General features: G+C 54.8%; 1 pseudogene; it reads left to right on the forward strand.

Moving 5' to 3' along the window:
• The first annotated feature begins 511 nt into the window (after window positions 1–511).
• LOC132390426 (alpha-actinin-2-like) lies at window positions 512–23,924 on the forward strand (annotated as a pseudogene).
• The last annotated feature ends 216 nt before the right edge of the window (window positions 23,925–24,140 follow it).

Raw genomic sequence — 24,140 nt, forward strand, 5'->3', positions numbered from 1 at the left:
CACTCTCTCACTCACTCACTCTCTCTCTCACTATCTATTCTCACTCTCTCTCTCACTCTCACACACCCTCTTGCTCTCTCACACTCTCTCACTCACTCTCTCTCTCACTATCTATTCTCACTCTCTCTCTCACTCTCACACACCCTCTTGCTCTCTCACACTCTCTCACTCACTCTCTCTCTCTCACTCACTCTCTCTCGCTCTCTCACTCACTCTCTCGCTCTCTCACTCACTCTCTCGCTCTCTCACTCACTCGTCTCTCATTCTCTCATTCTCTCACTCACTCTCTCACTCTCTCTCACTCTCACACTCTCTCACTCTCTCCCTCTCTCTCCCCCCTCTCTCTCTCCCTCTCTCTCTCCCTCTTTCTCTCCCCCCCTCTCTCTCTCTCCCCCCTCTCTCTCTCTCTCTCTCTCTCTCTCTCTCTCTCTCTCTCTCCTCTCTCTCTCTCTCTCTCTCTCTCTCTCTCACTCTCTCTCTCTCTCTCTCTCTCACTCCCCCACCCCTGCAGTGAGCTGGATTACCACGATGCAGCAACGGTGAACAATCGCTGTCAGGGCCATCTGTGACCAATGGGACACTCTCGGGACCCTAACCCAGAAACGGAGGGACTCCCTCGAGGTAGGTGGTGGCCTCTGAACTCACCCCCTCTTAACCCACCTCCCCACCCCCCGTTACGGCCGATGACCCACTTTACAGGGAAAAGCCCCTGCCAGCCCAATGAACCGAGCTGCCCGGCCACCCACCAATTTAACTCAAGACTAATCACAAGACAACTTACGCTAACCAGTTAACCTGTACGTCTTTAGTCTGTGAAAATATCAGTGCCCAGGGAGAATGTACAGGGGAGGCCAGAATTAAACTATGAACTCTGACCCCCTGAGCTGTAATTACCCCCCTCCCCGCCATGGCACTTCACTCTCCTTCCCCCCCTCACTCTCCCTCCTTCCCTCCCCCAGCGGAACGAGAAACTGCTGGAGACCATCGACCAGCTGTACCTGGAGTTTGCCAAGCGAGCGGCCCCGTTTAACAACTGGATGGATGGGGCCATGGAGGACCTGCAGGACATGTTCATCGTGCACAGTATCGAGGAGATCCAGGTAACTCGTGGGGGGAGCACAGATCACGGGGGAGGAGGTGCACTCTGACTGTGCAAGGATCCCACCACACTGCGATACACAGCTGCATGTGATCCCACACTCCAACACACATCTGGACGCGATCCCCCGCGCTCCGACACGCATCCGGACGCGATCCCCGCGCTCCGACATGCATCTGGACGCGATCCGCACACTCCGACACACAGCAGGATTAATTTCATTGATGTTTTCTCGAATGTGGCAGCCACATCTCAACATAGGAAATATATCCTGGAGAGGGTTCTCACCATGGCTGCATTTGAACACAAGTCTATTTCTGGTGAAAACACCCAGGCATTTTTTCTGACCGTTTCAGTCACAGCCGACACTGTGTCCATCACAGCTGGGCCGAGACCATACTAGTCCCCTGTGCGTTTGCGTAACCCAAACGACACTGCCACCAGCCACGATGGGCCGAAGGGCCACGCTGCTGACTCGGCCTCCGCCCTCTCCCTCCCCAGAGCCTGATCACAGCGCACGAGCAGTTCAAGGCCACGCTGCTGACTCGGCCTCCGCCCTCTCCCTCCCCAGAGCCTGATCACAGCGCACGAGCAGTTCAAGGCCACGCTGCCGGAGGCCGACAAGGAACGGATGGCCATCCTGGGAATCCAGAACGAGATCAACAAGATCGCCCAGACCTACGGAATCAAGCTGTCCGGAATCAACCCGTACACCAACATCAACCCCCAGGACGTGGCCGCCAAGTGGGACAAAGTGAGGCTCCGCTGACCAACCCCGTGATGGTCAGACAGAACAGGACAGTGGGACGAATCTTGGGACTGACACGGGGGCTGTGGGGAAAGAGTGGGGCAATGGGATGAATCTGGGGACCGACACGGGACTGTGGGGAGAGAGTGGGACAGTGGGATGAATCTGGGGACCGACACGGGACTGTGGGGAGAGAGTGGGACAGTGGGATGAATCTGGGGACCGACACGGGACTGTGGGGAGAGAGTGGGACTGTGGGATGAATCTGGGGACCGACACGGGACTGTGGGGAGAGAGTGGGACAGTGGGATGAATCTGGGGACCGACACGGGACTGTGGGGAGAGAGTGGGACAGTGGGATGAATCTGGGGACCGACACGGACTGTGGGGAGAGAGTGGGACTGTGGGATGAATCTGGGGACGACAAGGGACTGTGGGGAGAGAGGGGGACAGTGGGATTAGTTTGGGGACTGACACGGGGCTGTGGGGAGAGAGTGGGACAGTGGGATTAGTTTGGAGACTGACACAGGGCTGTGGGGAGGGAGTTGGGATAGAGGGATTAGTTTGGGGTCTGACAGGGCTGTGGGGAGAGAGTGGGACACTGGTATTAGTTTGGGGACTGACACAGGGCTGTGGGGAGAGAGTGGGGACAGTGGGATTAGTTTGGGGACTGACACAGGACTGTGGGGAGAGAGTGGGACAGTGGGATTAGTTTGGAGGACTGACACAGGGCTGTGGGGAGGGAGTGGGATAGAGGGATTAGTTTGGGGTCTGACAGGGCTGTGGGGAGAGAGTGGGACACTGGTATTAGTTTGGGGACTGACACAGGGCTGTGGGGAGAGAGTGGGACAGTGGGATTAGTTGGAGACTGACACAGGGCTGTGGGGAGGGAGTGGGATAGAGGGATTAGTTTGGGGTCTGACAGGGCTGTGGGGAGAGAGTGGGACACTGGTATTAGTTTGGGGACTGACACAGGGCTGTGGGGAGAGAGTGGGACAGTGGGATTAGTTTGGGGACTGACACAGGACTGTGGGGAGAGAGTGGGACAGTGGGATTAGTTTGGAGACTGACACAGGGCTGTGGGGAGGGAGTGGGATAGAGGGATTAGTTTGGGGTCTGACAGGGCTGTGGGGGAGAGAGTGGGGCAGTGGGATTAGTTTAGGGACTGACACAGAACGAGCTTTCACTGCGACGCCTGTGGACTCTGCAGGTGAAGACACTGGTCCCGCACAGAGACCAAACACCTGCAGGAGGAACTCGCCCGTCAACAGTCCAACGAACGTCTTCGCCGCCAGTTCGCCGCCCAGGCCAACGTCATCGGCCCTTGGATCCAGACCAAGATGGAGGTGAGGTTGGATCTCTGCGTCGTACCCTTGCGGCCCCTGTCCTGGGCTCTTGCTCCGCTGCTTTGGTGAACCGTAGGAGGGTTGAAATTCGGGGACGGAGAGGAACGGCAGCAGACGTTTTATGTCAGACGGGGATGGTGTCCTTGCCCTCCGAGAGTGGTGCTGTGGGTTTGAGAAGGGGCCGTTGCTGCGCTGCGTCTCGTGGCTGGTGCATGCCCGCGGCCGCTCTGCGCCGGTGGTGGAGGGAGGGGATGCTTGGAGCGGTCATGGGGCGCCGATCGAGCGGGCTGGACTGTCCCACATGCTGTCACGCCCCCCGAGAGTGGTTGGAGCCGCCCTCAGCCAGGCGAGGGGACTGTCCCCTCATGACGTGTCCTGTGTATGGGGGAAAGACTGTGGGTGTCACTCCTCGAAGAATCTCCACCCTCTGACATTGTTGCCACGGGGGTTCGGTGTGCCTGGTCCAGTAGTGTTTCTTGTCGGTGGTAAATCCCCCCTCCCCCTAGGACAGTGATCATCGGGGTCCCTGCAATTTGCGTGTCACTGGATGCTGTGGTCAGAATCCATCGCTGGGAGCTGGTCACGTGTAGGCCTCCATTTAGCCCCCGTCTAGACAGGGTCCCATTCAGTAAGCCAGCCCCCAAAACTGATCCTGCACTGGTCACTGGGAATGAGTGATGGGACAGTGTGGAGGGAGCTTCACTCTGTGTCTGACCCCGGGAGTGGTGTGATGGGACGGTGTGGAGGGAGCTTCACTCTGTGTCTGACCCCGGGAGTGTGTGATGGGACGGTGTGGAGGGAGCTTCACTCTGTGTCTGACCCCGGGACTGTGTGATGGGACGGTGTGGAGGGAGCTTCACTCTGTGTCTGACCCCGGGAGTGTGTGATGGGACGGTGTGGAGGGAGATTCACTCTGTGTCTGACCCCGCGAGTGTGTGATGGGGACGTTGTGGAGGGAGCTTCACTCTGTGTCCTGACCCCGGGAGTGTGTGATGGGACGGTGTGGAGGGAGCTTCACTCTGTGTCTGACCCCGGGAGTGTGTGATGGGACGGTGCGGAGGGAGCTTCACTCTGTGTCTGACCCCCGGGAGTGTGTGATGGGACGGTGTGGAGGGTCTGACCCCGGGAGTGAGTGATGGGACGGTGCGGAGGGTCTGACCCCGGGAGTGAGTGATGGGACGGTGTGGAGGGTCTGACCCCGGGAGTGAGTGATGGGACGGTGTGGAGGGAGCTTCACTCTGTGTCTGACCCGGGAGTGTGTGATGGGACGGTGTGGAGGGTCTGACCCCGGGAGTGTGTGATGGGACGGTGTGGAGGGTCTGACCCCGGGAGTGAGTGATGGGACGGTGTGGAGGGTCTGACCCTGGGAGTGTGTGAGGGGACGGTGTGGAGGGTCTGACCCCGGGAGTGTGTGAGGGGACGGTGTGGAGGGTCTGACCCCGGGAGTGAGTGATGGGACGGTGTGGAGGGTCTGACCCCGGGAGCGTGTGATGGGACGGTGTGGAGGGTCTGACTCCGGAGTGTGTGATGGGACGGTGAGGAGGGTCTGACCCCGGGAGTGAGTGATGGGACGGTGTGGAGGGTCTGACCCCGGGAGTGAGTGATGGGACGGTGTGGAGGGTCTGACTCCGGGAGTGTGTGATGGGACGGTGAGGAGGGTCTGACCCCGGGAGTGAGTGATGGGGACGGTGTGGAGGGTCTGACCCCGGGAGTGTGTGATGGGACGGTGTGGAGGGTCTGACCCCGGGAGTGTGTGATGGGACGGTGTGGAGGGTCTGACCCCGGGAGTGTGTGATGGGACGGGTGTGGAGGGTCTGACCCCGGGAGTGTGTGATGGGACGGTGTGGAGGATCTGACCCCGGGGAGTGTGTGATGGGACGGTGTGGAGGGAGCTTCACCTCTGTGTCTGACCCCGGGAGTGTGTGATGGGACGGTGTGGAGGGTCTGACCCCGGGAGTGTGTGATGGGACGGTGTGGAGGGTCTGACCCCCGGGAGTGTGTGATGGGACGGTGTGGAGGATCTGACCCCGGGAGTATGTGATGGGACGGTGTGGAGGGAGCTTTTCCAGGGCTGACTGTCTCACTCTTTCTGCCCGTCAGGAGATCGGCCACATCTCCATCGACATCACGGGCTCCCTTGAGGACCAGATGAACCACCTGAAGCAGTACGAACAGAACATCATCAACTACAAGGCCAACATCGACAAGCTGGAGGGAGACCATCAGCTCATCCAGGAAGCTCTCATTTTCGACAACAAACACACCAGCTACACCATGGAGGTAAGCCCCCCCCCCCCCGAACATCACCTCCCCGGCCTCCGGGGTTCAGACCTCCCGGAGCTGCGGTTCCTTGTTGTCTACCTCTCAGCCTGCACCGGTGTTTGTCCAGTTTAAAGTCAAATTTGATGCCGTACGTGCATCTGCGAGTTCAGGCCATTATGGACGTCTGATGGCTGCGAGTCCAGAGTCCGGGGCCAAGGACACGAGGCCTGAAGGCAGGTTGTCCTGAGGTTGGGATCCTGGCTGAGTGAGAGACCTGGGAGGGTGGGAAAAACGTTTGTTTTAGAACATAGTTCACTGCATTACAGGCCCTCTGGCCCGTCCAGTTATGCTGACATTTTAACCTACTCCAAGATCAATCTAACTCCTCCCCCCAACAGAGCCCTCTATTTTGCCCATTTAAGAGTCTCTTAAATATCCCTAATGTATCTGCCTCGACCAATACCCCTGGCAGGGTGTTCCCCACACACCCACCACGCTCTGTGTGAAACACCTACCCCCGCCCCCCCATACTTTCCTCCAATCACCTTAAAGTTATGCCCCTCTTATTAGCGATTTCCTTCCTGGGGAAAGTCTCTAGCTGCCCGCTCGATATACGCCTCTTATCATCTTGTACAGCCCTTCAAAAACGCAAACACGAGGAAATCTGCAGATGCTGGAAATTCAAGCAACACACACAAAATGGTGGTGGAACACAGCAGCCCAGGCAGCATCTACAGGAGAAGTAGAGTCGATGTTTCGGGCTGAGACCCTTTGTCAGGGCTACCTAGTCTTGATGAAGAGTCTCGGCCCAAAACTTCGACTGTACTTCTCCCTATAGGTGCTGCCTGGCCTGTTGCGTTCCACCGGTGCCTTGTGTGTGTTGTTGTTCCTTCAGATTTAAAGTCAAGTGTATTATCATGTGAGAGACTGCATGGGGCGGAGTCTGGAGGTCAAAGGGCAGATGGCTGTGAGTCCAGGGATAAGGACTGGGGGCCCTGAGGCGGCCGGTCCTGGTGGGATGTGTGTGTGTGTGTGTGTGTGGTGTGTGTGTGTGTGTGTGTGTGTGTGTGTGTCTGAGTGTCTGTGTGAGAGAGTGTCTGTGTGTGTGTGTGTGTGTGTGTGTGTGTGTGTCTGTGTGTGTGTGTGTGTGTGTCTGTGTGTGTGTGTGTGTGTGTGTGTGTGAGAGTGTGTCTGTGTGTGTGAGTGTGTGTCTGTGTGTGTGTGTGAGAGAGTGTCTGTGTGTGTGAGTGTGTCTGTGTGGGTGTGTGTGAGTGTGTGTGTGAGTGTGTGTGTCTGCGTGTGTGTGGGTGTGAGTGTGTGTGTGTGTGTCTGTGTGTGAGTGTGTGTGTCTGTGCGTGTGTGTGGGTGCGTGTGTGTGGGTGTGGGTGTCTGTGTGTGTGTGTGTGTGTGTGTGTGTGTGTGTGTGTGTGTGTGTGTGTCTCGCAGGCCGTATGTAGGATGTGAAGAATCTTGGGGGGGTCTGAGCGGGGTGACGGAGGTGTAACTGGGGGGGGGGAGGGGTTGTACTTACTCGAAGATACCAGGTGAATGACATAACCATCCCCCACGTACAGAGCCCAGTGCCAGTAAAGTGGCCGCAAAATTTCTATCAGGTCACCGGCCTTCGGTTCGTTGTCATCCTGGTGACTGGACTGGAAAAGAGAGGGGTATCAGGGAGAGAGAGGGCTTGTGTCGCTGTGGTTCTGTTGTTGTTGCCCCTTGTGTTCTCCTGCTGAACACTGAGAGTATCCCTTCTGAGCCTCAGGACCCACACCACCAGGTTCAGGAACAGTTATCACCCCTCAACCATCAGGAAGGAGATACAGGAGTCTCAGGACCCACACCACCAGGTTCAGGAACAGTTACCACCCCTCAACCATCAGGAAGGAGGTACAGGAGCCTCAGGACTCGCACCACCAGGTTCAGGAACAGTTACCACCCCTCAACCATCAGGAAGGAGGTACAGGAGCCTCAGGACCCACACCACCAGGTTCAGGAACAGTTATCACCCCTCAACCATCAGGAAGGAGATACAGGAGTCTCAGGACCCACACCACCAGGTTCAGGAACAGTTACCACCCCTCAACCATCAGGAAGGAGGTACAGGAGCCTCAGGACTCGCACCACCAGGTTCAGGAACAGTTACCACCCCTCAACCATCAGGTAGAAGGTACAGGAGCCTCAGGTCCCACACCACCAGGTTCAGGAACAGTTATTACCCCTCAACCATCAGGCTCCTGAACCAGAGGGGAGAACTACACTCATGCCATCACTCAACTCTTCCCACAATCTACATTCAAGGACTCTTCATCTCATGTTCTCAATATTTATTACTTATTCATTTATTGTTATTATTTCTTTCTGCTTGCATTTATTGTCTTTTTGAAGGCCCAAGTTGGAGCGGTCTTGAACTGCGTCCCTGATGGTTACTATTCTATTAAGGATTGATTGAATATGCCCACAAGAAAATGAACCCCAGGGTTATGTAAGGTGACAGACTTGTAGTTTGAACTTAGAAAAGTTGAGCGAGCGAGGGCTTTTCTCTCTGGAGCGAAGGAGGGTGAGAGGTGACCTGATAGAGGTGACCAGGATGATAAGAGGCAAGTCAAGTCGCTTTTTATTGTCATTTCGACCATAACTGCTGGTACAGTACACAGTAAAAATTAGACAATGTTTTTCAGGACCATGGTGTTATATGACACAGTACAAAAACTAAACTGAACTACGTAAAAAACAACACAGAAAAACAAAACTACTACACTAGACTACAGACCTACACAGGACTGCATAAAGTGCACAAAAACAATGCAGGCATTACAATAAATAATAAACAGGACAATAGGGCAGTAAGGTGTCAGTCCAGGCTGTGGGTATTGAGGAGTCTGATAGCTTGGGGGAAGAAACTGTTGCATAGTCTGGTTGTGAGAGCCCGAATGCTTCGGAGCCTTTTCCCAGACGGCAGGAGGGAGAAGAGTTTGTATGAGGGGTGTGTGGGGTCCTTCATAATGCTGTTTGCTTTGCGGATGCAGCATGCGGTGTAAATGTCCATAACGGCAGGAAGAGAGACCCCGGTGATCGTCTCAGCTGACCTCACTATCCGCTGCAGGGTCTATCCGAGACGGTGCAATTTCCGAACCCGGCAGTGATGCAGCTGCTCGGGATGCTCTCAATACAACCCCTGTAGAATGTGATGAGGATGGGGGGGGTGGGAGATGGACTTTCCTCAGCCTTTGCAGAAAGTAGAGACTCTGCTGGGCTTTCTTTGCTATGGAGCTGGTGTTGAGGGACCAGGTGAGATTCTCTGTCAGGTGAACACCAAGAAATTTGGTGCTCTTAACGATCTCTACTGAGGAGCTGTCGATGTTCAACGGGGAGTGGTCGCTCCGTGCCCTCCTGAGGTCAACAACCATCTGTCAACAACAGAGATCGAGTGGAGAGCTAGAGACTTTTCCCCAGGGTGGAAGTGTCTAATACAAGGGGGGAGAATGATTTTAAGGTGATTGGAGTAAAGTATGGGGGAGCGATGTCAGAGGCAGGTATTTTTTACAGAGAGTGGAGGGTGTGTAGAACGCCCTGCCAGGGGTGGTGTTAGAAGCAGATACATTAGGGACATTTAAGATGCTCTTAGATGACAGAAACGTGGAGTGCTTTGTGGGAGGGAAGGGCTGGGTTGATCTCAGAGTAGGTTAAAAGTTTGACACCACATTGTGAGGCAAAGGATCCGGAGGGAGGGGTGAGAATGCTCTTTAAGGGTACGCTAAAAGGTCAGCACCCAATGGCGGAAGTCGGCCAGCACTGCAGTGACATTCACACCGGACTTCGAGACGAGACGCCCCGGGTTCGAATCCGGCTCGCTTCTTGCACGCTTTCCATCTGCGCTGGGTTGCATGTTGAGCTAGCGACGGGGCCTCATAAATAAAAACACAGAGAGGTGCTAAAGTATCGGCAGAGTTGCCGCCTGATGCACCACGAGGTGCGGAGAGGAACATCAACGGCAACATCGCGGCCCGAGGGGCCCGTACTTTCTCCTGAACCGCTCCGTGTTCTGGTGTGGACACGCGACCAATGCGTGTTTCGATGTACGCGTGATGAGTAAATCCTGATCGTGAATCCGGCACGTGTACGCGTATGAACAGGTGTCCTGAGAAACTTTACTTGCAGCATTGCCACAGATGAGCAGTGTTCACGTGCAGACTGGGCATAAACTATGCCCAATTTTTGTAAGAAGGGACGGGGCAGAGCAAAAGTAAACACACCCATGATACTGCAAGGCTGTCGTCCTGTTGTTAGAACGATTCGAGTGGTGCCGGTTCGTGCAAGAAGCAAATTCAGACACTGGCCCTTCCAACCCAACAGGCCTGCGCCGACCAATTACACACACGTGACAAATTAACCTCCTAACCCCTGCGTCTTTACGTACAGTGCACATGGAGGAATCTCACGGTCAAGGGGAGAACTTATCGGCGGTGGTGGGAATCGAACCCGGGACACTGGCGCTGTAATGGTGTCACCATAAGGCAGAGGAGCAGAATTCGGCCATTCGGCCCATCGAGTCTGCTCCACCATTCCATCATGGCTGATCCATTTACCTCTCAGCCACCACCCCCAATCTCCTGCCTTCTCCCCGTATCCCTTCATGCCCAGACCAATCAAGAACCTACCACCTTAAATAAACACACTGACTCGGCCTCCACAGCTGCCTGAGGCGACGAATTCCAAAGATTCGCCATCCTCCGGCTAAATTTCTCCTCATCTCCGTTTTAAAGAGGCATCCCTCTATTCTGAGGCTGTGTCCTCTCGTCCTAAGCTCCCCCACTATAGGAAACATCTTCTCCACATCGACTCTATCTGTGCCCTCTGGTCCTAGGCTCCCCCACTATAGGAAACATCCTCTCCACATCCACTCTATCTGTGCATTCTGGTCCTAGGCTCCCCCACTATAGGAAACATCCTCTCCACTTCCACTCTTTCTGTGTCCTCTGGTCCCAGACTCCCCCACTATAGGAAACGTCCTCTCCACATCCACTCTATCTGTGTCCTCTGGTCCTAGACTCCCCACTATAGGAAACATCCTCTCCACGTCCACTCTATCTGTGTCCTCTGGTCCTAGACTCCCCCACTATAGGAAACATCCTCTCCACATCCACTCTATCTGTGTCCTCTGGTCCTAGACATCACCACTATAGGAAACATCCTCTCCACATCCACTCTATCTGTGTCCTCCTGTCCTAGACTCCCCCACTAATGGAAACATCCTCTCCACATCCACTCTATCTGTGTCCTCCGGTCCTAGACTCCCCCACTATAGGAAACATCCTCTCCACATCCACTCTATCTGTGTCCTCTGGTCCTAGACTCCCCCACTATAGGAAACGTCCTCTCCACATCCACTCTGTCTGTGTCCTCTGGTCCCAGACTCCCCCACTATAGGAAACGTCCTCTCCACGTCCACTCTATCTGTGTCCTCTGGTCCTAGACTCCCCCACTATAGGAAACATACTCTCCATGTCCACTCTATCTGTGTCCTCTGGTCCTAGACTCCCCCACTATAGGAAACATCCTCTCCACTTCCACTCTTTCTGTGTCCTCTGGTCCCAGACTCCCCCACTATAGGAAACATTCTCTCCACATCCACTCTATCTGTGTCCTCTGGTCCTAGACTCCCCACTATAGGAAACATCCTCTCCACGTCCACTCTATCTGTGTCCTCTGGTCCTAGACTCCCCCACTCTAAGAAACATCCTCTCCACATCCACTCTATCTGTGTCCTCTGGTCCTAGGCTCCCCCACTATAGGAAACATCCTCTCCACATCCACTCTATCTGTGCCCTCTGGTCCTAGGCTCCCCCACTATAGGAAACATCCTCTCCACTTCCACTCTTTCTGTGTCCTCTGGTCCCAGGCTCCCCCACTACAGGAAACATCCTCTCCACATCCACTCTATCTGTGCCCTCTGGTCCTAGGCTCCCCCACTATAGGAAACATCCTCTCCACATCCACTCTATCTGTGTCCTCCTGTCCTAGGCTCCCCCACTATAGGAAAAATCCTCTCCACATCCACTCTATCTGTGTCCTCTTGTCCTAGGCTCCCCCACTATAGGAAACATCCTCTCCACATCCACACTATCTCTGTCCTCTGGTCCTAGACTCCTCCACTATAGGAAACATCCTCTCCACTTCCACTCTATCTGTGTCCTCTGGTCCTAGACTCCCCCACTCTAAGAAACATCCTCTCCACATCCACTCTATCTGTGTCCTCTTGTCCTAGGCTCCCCCACTATAGGAAACATCCTCTCCACATCCACACTATCTCTGTCCTCTGGTCCTAGACTCCCCCACTATAGGAAACATCCTCTCCACATCCACTCTATCTGTGTCCTCTGGTCCTAGACTCCCCCACTCTAAGAAACATCCTCTCCACATCCACTCTATCTGTGTCCTCTGGTCCTAGGCTCCCCCACTATAGAAAACATCCTCTCCACATCCACTCTATCTGTGCCCTCTGGTCCTAGGCTCCCCCACTATAGGAAACATCCACTCTGTCTGTGTCCTCTGGTCCTAGACTCCCCCACTATAGGAAACGTCCTCTCCACATCCACTCTGTCTGTGTCCTCTGGTCCCAGACTCCCCCACTATAGGAAACGTCCTCTCCACGTCCACTCTATCTGTGTCCTCTGGTCCTAGACTCCCCCACTATAGGAAACATACTCTCCATGTCCACTCTATCTGTGACCTCTGGTCCTAGACTCCCCCACTATAGGAAACATCCTCTCCACTTCCACTCTTTCTGTGTCCTCTGGTCCCAGACTCCCCCACTATAGGAAACGTCCTCTCCACATCCACTCTATCTGTGTCCTCTGGTCCTAGACTCCCCACTATAGGAAACATCCTCTCCACGTCCACTCTATCTGTGTCCTCTGGTCCTAGACTCCCCCACTCTAAGAAACACCCTCTCCACATCCACTCTATCTGTGTCCTCTGGTCCTAGGCTCCCCCACTATAGGAAACATCCTCTCCACATCCACTCTATCTGTGCCCTCTGGTCCTAGGCTCCCCCACTATAGGAAACATCCTCTCCACTTCCACTCTATCTGTGTCCTCTTGTCCTAGGCTCCCCCACTACAGGAAACATCCTCTCCACATCCACTCTATCTGTGCCCTCTTGTCCTAGGCTTCCCCACTATAGGAAACATCCTCTCCACATCCACTCTATCTGTGTCCTCTGGTCCCAGGCTCCCCCACTACAGGAAACATCCTCTCCACATCCACTCTATCTGTGCCCTCTGGTCCTAGGCTCCCCCACTATAGGAAACATCCTCTCCACATCCACTCTATCTGTGTCCTCCTGTCCTAGGCTCCCCCACTATAGGAAAAATCCTCTCCACATCCACTCTATCTGTGTCCTCTTGTCCTAGGCTCCCCCACTATAGGAAACATCCTCTCCACATCCACACTATCTCTGTCCTCTGGTCCTAGACTCCCCCACTATAGGAAACATCCTCTCCACATCCACTCTATCTGTGTCCTCTGGTCCTAGGCTCCCCCACTATAGGAAACATCCTCTCCACATCCTCTCTATCTGTGTCCTCTTGTCCTAGGCTCCCCCACTACAGGAAACATCCTCTCCACATCCACTCTATCTGTGCCCTCTTGTCCTAGGCTTCCCCACTATAGGAAACATCCTCTCCACATCCACTCTATCTGTGTCCTCTGGTCCCAGGCTCCCCCACTACAGGAAACATCCTCTCCACATCCACTCTATCTGTGCCCTCTGGTCCTAGGCTCCCCCACTATAGGAAACATCCTCTCCACATCCACTCTATCTGTGTCCTCCTGTCCTAGGCTCCCCCACTATAGGAAAAATCCTCTCCACATCCACTCTATCTGTGTCCTCTTGTCCTAGGCTCCCCCACTATAGGAAACATCCTCTCCACATCCACACTATCTCTGTCCTCTGGTCCTAGACTCCCCCACTATAGGAAACATCCTCTCCACATCCACTCTATCTGTGTCCTCTGGTCCTAGGCTCCCCCACTATAGGAAACATCCTCTCCACATCCTCTCTATCTGGTCCTAGGCTCCCCCACTATAGGAAACATCCTCTCCACATCCACTCTGTCTGTGTCCTCTGGTCCTAGACTCCCCCAGCATAGGAAACATCCTCTCCACATCCACACTACCTCTGTCCTCTGGTCCTAGGCTCCCCCACTATAGGAAACATCCTCTCCACATCCACTCTATCTGTGTCCTCTGGTCCTAGACTCCCCCACTATAGGAAACGTCCTCTCCACATCCACTCTGTCTGTGTCCTCTGGTCCCAGACTCCCCCACTATAGGAAACGTCCTCTCCACGTCCACTCTATCTGTGTCCTCTGGTCCTAGACTCCCCCACTATAGGAAACATACTCTCCATGTCCACTCTATCTGTGTCCTCTGGTCCTAGACTCCCCCACTCTAGGAAACATCCTCTCCACATCCACTCTATCTGTGTCCTCTGGTCCTAGACACCCCCCCCCAATAGGAAACATCCTCTCCACATCCACTCTATCTGTGTCCTCTGGTCCTAGACTCCCCCACCATGGGAAACATCCTCTCTACATCCACACTATCTGTGTCCTCTTGTCCAAGACTGCCCCACTATAGGAAACATCCTCTCCACATCCTCTCTATCTGTGTCCTCTTGTCCTAGGCTCCCCCACTATAGGAAACATCCTCTCCACATCCACTCTATCTGTGTCCTCTGTTCCTAGGCTCCCCCACTATAGGAAACATCCTCTCCACATCCACTCTATCTGTGCCCTCTGGTCCTAGGCTCCCCCACTACAGGAAACATCCTCTCCACTTCCACTCTTTCTGTGTCCTCTGGTCCCAGACTCCCCCACTATAGGAAACATCCTCTCCACATCCACTCTATCTGTGCCCTCTGGTCCTAGGCTCCCCCACTATAGGAAACATCCTCTCCACTTCCACTCTATCTGTGCCCTCTTGTCCTAGGCTTCCCCACTATAGGAAACATCCTCTCCACATCCACTCTATCTGTGTCCTCTGGTCCCAGGCTCCCCCACTACAGGAAACATCCTCTCCACATCCACTCTATCTGTGCCCTCTGGTCCTAGGCTCCCCCACTATAGGAAACATCCTCTCCACATCCACTCTATCTGTGTCCTCCTGTCCTAGGCTCCCCCACTATAGGAAAAATCCTCTCCACATCCACTCTATCTGTGTCCTCTTGTCCTAGGCTCCCCCACTATAGGAAACATCCTCTCCACATCCACACTATCTCTGTCCTCTGGTCCTAGACTCCCCCACTATAGGAAACATCCTCTCCACATCCACTCTATCTGTGTCCTCTGGTCCTAGGCTCCCCCACTATAGGAAACATCCTCTCCACATCCACTTTATCTGTGTCCTCTGGTCCTAGGCTCCCCCACTATAGGAATCATCCACTCTGTCTGTGTCCTCTGGTCCTAGACTCCCCCAGCATAGGAAACATCCTCTCCACATCCACACTACCTCTGTCCTCTGGTCCTAGGCTCCCCCACTACAGGAAACATCCTCTCCACATCCACTCTATCTGTGCCCTCTGGTCCTAGGCTCCCCCACTATAGGAAAAATCCTCTCCACATCCACTCTATCTGTGTCCTCTTGTCCTAGGCTCCCCCACTATAGGAAACATCCTCTCCACATCCACACTATCTCTGACCTCTGGTCCTAGACTCCCCCACTATAGGAAACATCCTCTCCACATCCACTCTATCTGTGTCCTCTGGTCCTAGGCTCCCCCACTATAGGAAACATCCTCTCCACATCCTCTCTATCTGTGTCCTCTTGTCCTAGGCTCCCCCACTATAGGAAACATCCTCTCCACATCCACTCTGTCTGTGTCCTCTGGTCCTAGACTCCCCCAGCATAGGAAACATCCTCTCCACATCCACACTACCTCTGTCCTCTGGTCCTAGGCTCCCCCACTATAGGAAACATCCTCTCCACATCCACTCTATCTGTGTCCTCTGGTCCTAGACTCCCCCACTATAGGAAACGTCCTCTCCACATCCACTCTGTCTGTGTCCTCTGGTCCCAGACTCCCCCACTATAGGAAACGTCCTCTCCACGTCCACTCTATCTGTGTCCTCTGGTCCTAGACTCCCCCACTATAGGAAACATACTCTCCATGTCCACTCTATCTGTGTCCTCTGGTCCTAGACTCCCCCACTCTAGGAAACATCCTCTCCACATCCACTCTATCTGTGTCCTCTGGTCCTAGACACCCCCCCCCCCAATAGGAAACATCCTCTCCACATCCACTCTATCTGTGTCCTCTGGTCCTAGACTCCCCCACCATGGGAAACATCCTCTCTACATCCACACTATCTGTGTCCTCTTGTCCAAGACTGCCCCACTATAGGAAACATCCTCTCCACATCCTCTCTATCTGTGTCCTCTTGTCCTAGGCTCCCCCACTATAGGAAACATCCTCTCCACATCCACTCTATCTGTGTCCTCTGGTCCTAGGCTCCCCCACTATAGGAAACATCCTCTCCACATCCACTCTATCTGTGCCCTCTGGTCCTAGGCTCCCCCACTACAGGAAACATCCTCTCCACTTCCACTCTTTCTGTGTCCTCTGGTCCCAGACTCCCCCACTATAGGAAACATCCTCTCCACATCCACTCTATCTGTGCCCTCTGGTCCTAGGCTCCCCCACTATAGGAAACATCCTCTCCACTTCCACTCTATCTGTGTCCTCTTGTCCTAGGCTCCCCCACTACAGGAAACATCCTCTCCACATCCACTCTATCTGTGCCCTCTTGTCCTAGGCTTCCCCACTATAGGAAACATCCTCTCCACATCCACTCTATCTGTGTCCTCTGGTCCCAGGCTCCCCCACTACAGGAAACATCCTCTCCACATCCACTCTATCTGTGCCCTCTGGTCCTAGGCTCCCCCACTATAGGAAACATCCTCTCCACATCCACTCTATCTGTGTCCTCCTGTCCTAGGCTCCCCCACTATAGGAAAAATCCTCTCCACATCCACTCTACCTGTGTCCTCTTGTCCTAGGCTCCCCCACTATAGGAAACATCCTCTCCACATCCACACTATCTCTGTCCTCTGGTCCTAGACTCCCCCACTATAGGAAACATCCTCTCCACATCCACTCTATCTGTGTCCTCTGGTCCTAGGCTCCCCCACTATAGGAAACATCCTCTCCACATCCACTTTATCTGTGTCCTCTGGTCTTAGGCTCCCCCACTATAGGAAACATCCACTCTGTCTGTGTCCTCTGGTCCTAGACTCCCCCAGCATAGGAAACATCCTCTCCACATCCACACTACCTCTGTCCTCTGGTCCTAGGCTCCCCCACTATAGGAAACATCCTCTCCACATCCACTCTATCTGTGTCCTCTGGTCCTAGACTCCCCCACTATAGGAAACATCCTCTCCACATCCACTCTATCTGTGTCCTCTGGTCCCAGACTCCCCCACTATAGGAAACGTCCTCTCCACATCCACTCTATCTGTGTCCTCTGGTCCTAGACTCCCCCACTATAGGAAACATCCTCTCCACGTCCACTCTATCTGTGTCCTCTGGTCCTAGACTCCCCCACTCTAGGAAACATCCTCTCCACATCCACTCTATCTGTGTCCTCTGGTCCCAGACTCCCCCACTATAGGAAACGTCCTCTCCACATCCACTCTATCTGTGTCCTCTGGTCCTAGACTCCCCCACTATAGGAAACATCCTCTCCACGTCCACTCTATCTGTGTCCTCTGGTCCTAGACTCCCCCACTATAGGAAACATCCTCTCCACGTCCACTCTATCTGTGTCCTCTGGTCCTAGACTCCCCCACTATAGGAAACATCCTCTCCACGTCCACTCTATCTGTGTCCTCTGGTCCCAGACTCCCCCACTATAGGAAACATCCACTCCACATCCACTCTATCTGTGTCCTCTGGTCCCAGACTCCCCCACTATAGGAAACATCCTCTCCACATCCACTCTATCTGTGTCCTCTGGTCCTAGACTCCCCCACTATAGGAAACATCCTCTCCACGTCCACTCTATCTGTGTCCTCTGGTCCTAGACTCCCCCACTCTAGGAAACATCCTCTCCACATCCACTCTATCTGTGTCCTCTGGTCCCAGACTCCCCCACTATAGGAAACGTCCTCTCCACATCCACTCTATGTGTGTCCTCTGGTCCCAGACTCCCCCACTATAGGAAACGTCCTCTCCACATCCACTTTATCTGTGTCCTCTGGTCCTGACCCCGGGAGTGTGTTGGGATGGTGCGGAGGGAGCTTCACTCTGTGTCTGACCCCGGGAGTGTGTTGGGATGGTGCGGAGGGAGCTTCACTCTGTGTCTGACCCCGGGAGTGTGTGATGGGACGGTGTGGAGGGAGCTTCACTCTGTGTCTGACCCCGGGAGTGTGTGATGGGACGGTGTGGAGGGAGATTCACTGTGTCTGACCCCGGGAGAGTGTGATGAGACGGTGTGGAGGGAGCTTCACTCTGTGTCTGACCCGGGAGTGTGTGATGGGACGGTGTGGAGGGAGTTTCACTCTGTGTCTGACCCCGGGAGTGTGTGATGGGACGGTGTGGAGGGAGATTCACTGTGTCTGACCCCGGGAGAGTGTGATGAGACGGTGTGGAGGGAGCTTCACTCTGTGTCTGACCCGGGAGTGTGTGATGGGACGGTGTGGAGGGAGCTTCACTCTGTGTCTGACCCCGGGAGTGTGATGAGACGGTGTGGAGGGAGCTTCACTCTGTGTCTGACCCGGGAGTGTGTGATGGGACGGTGTGGAGGGAGCTTCACTCTGTGTCTGACCCCGGGAGTGTGATGAGACGGTGTGGAGGGAGCTTCACTCTGTGTCTGACCCCGGGAGTGTGTGATGGGACGGTGTGGAGGGAGCTTCACTCTGTGTCTGATCCCAGGAGTGTGTGATGGGACGGTGTGGAGGGAGCTTCACTCTGTGTCTGACCCCGGGAGTGTGTGATGGGACGGTGTGGAGGGAGGGTCACTCTGTGTCTGACCCCGGGAGTGTGTGATGGGACGGTGTGGAGGGAGCTTCACTCTGTGTCTGACCCGGGAGTGTGTGATGGGACGGTGTGGAGGGAGATTCGCTCTGTGTCAGAGCACAGGAGGATTGATGTGTGGAGCTGTTCCCTGGTGGCTGGGTGTTACCTCACTGTGACCGAGTTCTCGTCCCCCGACTCTCCGCAGCACATCCGAGTGGGCTGGGAGCAACTCCTCACCACCATCGCCAGGACCATCAATGAGGTGGAGAACCAGATCCTGACCCGGGACGCCAAGGGCATCAGCCAGGAGCAGCTGAACGAGTTCCGCGCCTCTTTCAACCACTTCGACAGGGTCAGTGCCGCATTCGGGCGTACAGAGGGGGCGGGTAGGGGAGAGAGGGGGAGGAGCAGGAGGAGAGAGTGGAGGAAGGGATTGGGGTTTGGGGGGAGGGAATGGACGGTGGTGGCAGGGCAAAGAGGAAAGTGGGTGAGGGGAGGGACATTGGATCAGATGAGGGGTTGGAGATGTTGGACCAGGGGAGGGTTTGGGTTAGATGAGGGGCTGGGTTCGGGGGAGGTGGATCAGGAGAGTGGGTGAGGGGAGGGACATTGGATCAGATGAGGGGTTGGAGATGTTGGACCAGGGGAGGGTTTGGGTTAGATGAGGGGCTGGGTTCGGGGGAGGTGGATCAGGAGAGTGGGTGAGGGGAGGGACATTGGATCAGATGAGAGGTTGGAGATGTTGGACCAGGGGAGGGTTTGGGTTAGATGAGGGGCTGGGTTCGGGGGAGGTGGATCAGGAGAGTGGGTGAGGGGAGGGACATTGGATCAGATGAGGGGTTGGAGATGTTGGACCAGGGGAGGGTTTGGGTTAGATGAGGGGCTGGGTTCGGGGGAGGTGGATCAGGAGAGGGGGTGAGGGGAGGGACATTGGATCAGATGAGGGGTTGGAGATGTTGGACCAGGGGAGGGTTTGGGTTAGATGAGGGGCTGGGTTCGGGGGAGGTGGATCAGGAGAGTGGTTGGGTGAAGGGAATTGGATCATGGAAGGGGTTGGGTGAGGGAACTTTGAATCAGGAGAGAGTTCGGGTCGGGGGGAAATCAGATCAGGAAAGGAATTGGGTGAGGGAGACACTGGATCAGAGGAGAGGTAGTGTTGGGGGAATTGAATTGGGAGGATTTGGGTGAGGGGTCATTTGATCAGAGGAAGGTTGGGTTGGGGGGAATTGGATCAGGGGAGGGGTTGAATGAGGGGCCATTGAATCAGAGGAGGAGTTGGGGGAATTGGACCAGGGAGGGGCTGGGTGGGGGACACTGTGTTGGGGCAGAGGGGTAAGAAGTGGTGGGGAGAAGGGAGTGCGTTGGGACTATGTGAAAGTGGGGCTATAGAGAGAAGCAGAGAGGGCACAGGGTGAGAGAGAGGCGGGGGGATTAGGGAGAGGTGGAGTGGGGTGTGTGTCAGTGGGGGTGGAGGAATAGGATAGGGATGAGAGGGGGATGAAGGGGAGAAGTAGAAGTGGGGAGGGGGTTGGGGTGTAGGGAGAATGGGTGAGAGATGGAGGGGGAGTGGACAAGGTTGAACAAGAGGGAAGTGAGGGAGAGTAAGAGTGATGGGCGAGTAGGATGAGTGAGGGAGAGGAGGAGAGGGAGTGAGGGGAAGGGCAGGAGGGGTAGGGGGCTCAGGGAGCGATAGGGCATGGGAGGGCAAAGGGGACAGAGGTTGACTGAGGGGGAGAGGTGGAGGGGGACAGCTGTTAAAAGGGGTGAGGGAGCAAGGGAGTGGGGGAAAGGAAGGAGGGAGCAGGTGAGGGGACAGAGGGTGACCCTGGCAGGGTGGTGAGAGGGGGAGGAGAGACGGTGGGTACAGGGTGAGGGGTATCAGGGTCTCCGAGGTTTGTCAGCTCTTGCCTCGCTCGGTCGGCCTCAGTGGGTCCGGCTGTCGCTAACTGGAATCTCTCTCTCTCTCTCTCGGTGGGACGGTGCAGAAGAGAAACGGCAAGATGGAGCCCGACGACTTCCGTGCCTGCCTCATCTCCATGGGCTACGATCTGGTAGGTTCTCTTGAGGAACGCCCTTCATCCCAGGCGACTCAGAACGGTGGGGGAGGGTCTCAGAGGGTGGGCAAGGACCCTAGGGTACTTGAAGTCTCACGCCCCCCAGCCTACCAGCCTTGCGGGTGAGTTTGTGGGTAGGACGGCGATTTTAATTCATTTCCAGAGGACTAGAATATAAAAGCAATATTGGGCTGAGTAACTTCTCTGCCCCCCCCCCCCTTCCTTGGCTCCCTAAACAAACTTACTTCTTTCCTTCCCAGTTCCCGGTCCTCCCTCCATAGATGCTGCCCGGCCAGCATCTTCAATTTTTATTTTGGGTCTCCCGTGTCCGCCGACTCCCCCCCACCCCTCCAAATGGCTGTTGGCCAATCTCAGGTCGGTAAAGGAAGGAAGGGCTGAAAAGATTACTGCAGACACCGGAACTCCGAGACAGATTAAAAAACAGAAAATGCAGGAAATACATAGTCGCACCTGAAGGGGGATAGGAGCCAGGACTGTACTTGATGGAACTCAGAAGGATAAGGATTTAAATCTACCGGATACTGGAAGACCTAGATAGAATGGATTTGGACCATTGGGCAGGAGCTGCGGGAGCCTTAGATCCCACAGCACCAGGTTCAGGAACAGTTATTGCTCTTCGTCGGGTCTCTGTTTAATTTCTGTATCTGAGGGGCTCGTCCAGGAGTCAAAAATGGCAAGAAGTCTTCGCTCCAAGGTTAACACACAGATACTTAACAAACTAGATAAGGAGTTGAGAAACGAGGTTAAGGGGTAAAAGATGGTACTTCAGGAAAACCTATCGCTTCTATAGATTAGTTAAAGAAAATTCCTCAGATAGATTTGAAGGAAAAAAAGATGGTGCTTCAGAAAAATCTATGGCTTTTATTGATAAGGAAAATTCCTTAGATAGAAATAAACGAGTTAATAGGTTCACATAATTACATCATGTGGGTCATGTCCTGGTACTTAGCCAATGAAAAATGAGAAAGGTGATAAATCGTTAGTTTAGCTGCTGTACCGCTTTCTGCCGTAAGTGTGAAACATACTTCTTGTTAAAAAAAGTACAAATCTCATAAGTATTTTTTTTAAATTAGTGTTTTCCAAAACCTTCCAGCATTAGGGTCCCAAAGCAGCTTGGATAACTTCACTCACCTCAATTCTGGACTGACGTGCTTTGAAGTTCTTTAGACCCCGTGTTCTCAGTATTTTTAATTTATTTGCTTGTTTATCCCTTGCGCGATTTGTCCTCTTGTTTGGGTGTTCTGCAACCCCATGCTGTTTGGTGTTAAACTTTGCCTGTTGTTCCTTCCCCCCCCCCCCCCCAGGGCGAGGTGGAGTTTGCACGGATCATGACCCTGGTGGACACCAACAACACCGGCGTGGTGACCTTCCAGGCCTTCATCGACTTCATGACCCGCGAGACGGCAGAGACGGACACAGCCGAGCAAGTCATGGCCTCCTTCAAGATCCTGGCCTCCGACAAGGTTTGAAATGGCCGCTCCGGCTGACCTTCGACCTGGCTCCTGGACAACGCCCCGTCCCCCTTCAGGGTCAAAGTTTAAACCACTCCCCGGGGGATGGTGAGGGTGGGCAGGCTCCCTCTCCCATGTGCACAATCCTGTTCGGAAGATAATGGCCCCGTTCCAAGTGGGAGTTGCCCGTCCAGATTAATAAGTCTGATAGCGGTATGCAAGAAGCTGTTCTCGAATCCAGTGGTCCAGGCATTCAAGCTCCTCAAGAAAAGGGAATGGACCTGTGACGGGATGGTGTGGAGGGAGCTTCACTCTGTGTCTGACCCCGGGAGTGAGTGATGGGACGGTCTGGAGGGAGCTTCACTCTGTGTCTGACCCCGGGAGTGTGTGATGGGACGGTGTGGAGGGAGCTTCACTCTGTGTCTGACCCCGGGAGTGTGTGATGGGACGGTGTCAAGGGAGCTTCACTCTGTGTCTGACCCCGGGAGTGTGTGATGGGACGGTGTGGAGGGAGCTTCACTCTGTGTCTGACCCCGGGAGTGTGTGATGGGACGGTGCGGAGGGAGCTTCACTCTGTGTCTGACCCCGGGAGTGTGTGATGGGACGGTGTGGAGGGAGATTCACTCTGTGTCTGACCCCGGGAGTGTGTGATGGGACGGTGTGGAGGGAGCTTCACTCTGTGTCTGACCCCGGGAGAGTGTGATGGGACGGTGTGGAGGGAGATTCACTCTATGTCTGACCCCTTGAGTGTGTGATGGGACAGTGTGGAGGGAGCTTCACTCTGTGTCTGACCCCGGGAGTGAGTGATGGGACGGTGTGGAGGGGGCTTCCCTATGTGTCTGACCCCGGGAGTGTGTGATGGGACGGTGTGGAGTGAGATTCACTCTGTGTCTGACCCCGGGAGTGTGTGATGGGACGGTGTGGAGTGAGATTCACTCTGTGTCTGACCCCGGGAGTGTGTGATGGGACGGTGTGGAGGGAGCTTCACTCTGTGTCCGACCCCGGGAGTGTGTGTTGGGACGGTGTGGAGGGAAATTCACTCTGTGTTTGACCCCGGGAGTGTGTGATGGGACGGTGTGGAGGGACACTCCCAAGCCTGCGCCCCATGGTGATACTGACCCTTGTGTCCCTGCAGAACTACATCACGGTGGAGGAGCTGAGGAGGGAGCTGCCCCCAGAACAGGCAGAATACTGCATCAGCCGGATGACCACCTACTCTGGAGCAGACTCGGTTCCCGGAGCACTCGACTACATCTCCTTCTCCAGCGCGCTCTACGGGGAGAGCGACCTGTGAACCTCTCTCCCTCCCTCCCTCAGCCGTGTCCGTCCGCTTTGCCCTCTTCCATTGCGCCAACCCAGCCAGGAGGACCAGCCTCCATTGCGCGCCTCAGAATGTCTTCCCCCCAACACCCCGACACCCTGTCCGCTCCAGGGAGGGGCCCTCAGAAGAAAAGGTTTGGATTCACTCACTGCATGCACTGTTGGACCGGGGAGGGAAGTGGGTCTGGGGAAGGGGAGGGGACGTACTGGGTGTCCCCCTCCACCGACCTCCCCTCCAGTGAGGTGGAAGGGGGACCTGTAGTGGCGTTCACCCTCTCCGCCATCTTGGTGGCCAAGGGTAATTTCTTTCATAAGGGATGGTGGGTGAGGGGGGAAAGGTTGCCCAGGGATCCTTCCCCCCCGCCCACACTCCTCCTTTCCCCTCCCCTTCCCCACCGACAACCCGCCCATCTCATTCCATTGTCCTCTTGCTTCTACATGTAGCTCCCCTTCCGACCAGCCCCGCGAACATTTATTTATTCTTCAGAGTCAGGCTCCAGGTGATTTGAAACACTAGGCCGGCGAGCGGGGTCGCTCGCTGGATCTCGGGGAGGGGAGCGTCCTTTCAAGCCACAGATTGTAAGCTGAGACAATAAAAACACTCCTTGGAAGTACCTCCAGAATTTGTACGCCTCTTTATTGCTTTTGACTCTTTCTCAAGTCACAATGAGGCCTAGTTGGACTAGGCCCGAGTGAAACTTGGAACTTTCTTAGGTGGCTAATCCCATCCTCAGAACTGACTGGAGCTTGGTCTGATTGGAAGCTAGCCCCCCGCATGCCCCCTAACTGGTTTATTATTAGGATTTACACTGAGATGC

The sequence above is a fragment of the Hypanus sabinus genome, unplaced genomic scaffold, assembly GCF_030144855.1.
Source record: "Hypanus sabinus isolate sHypSab1 unplaced genomic scaffold, sHypSab1.hap1 scaffold_890, whole genome shotgun sequence".
In the NCBI taxonomy this organism is placed as follows: Eukaryota; Metazoa; Chordata; class Chondrichthyes; order Myliobatiformes; family Dasyatidae; genus Hypanus; species Hypanus sabinus.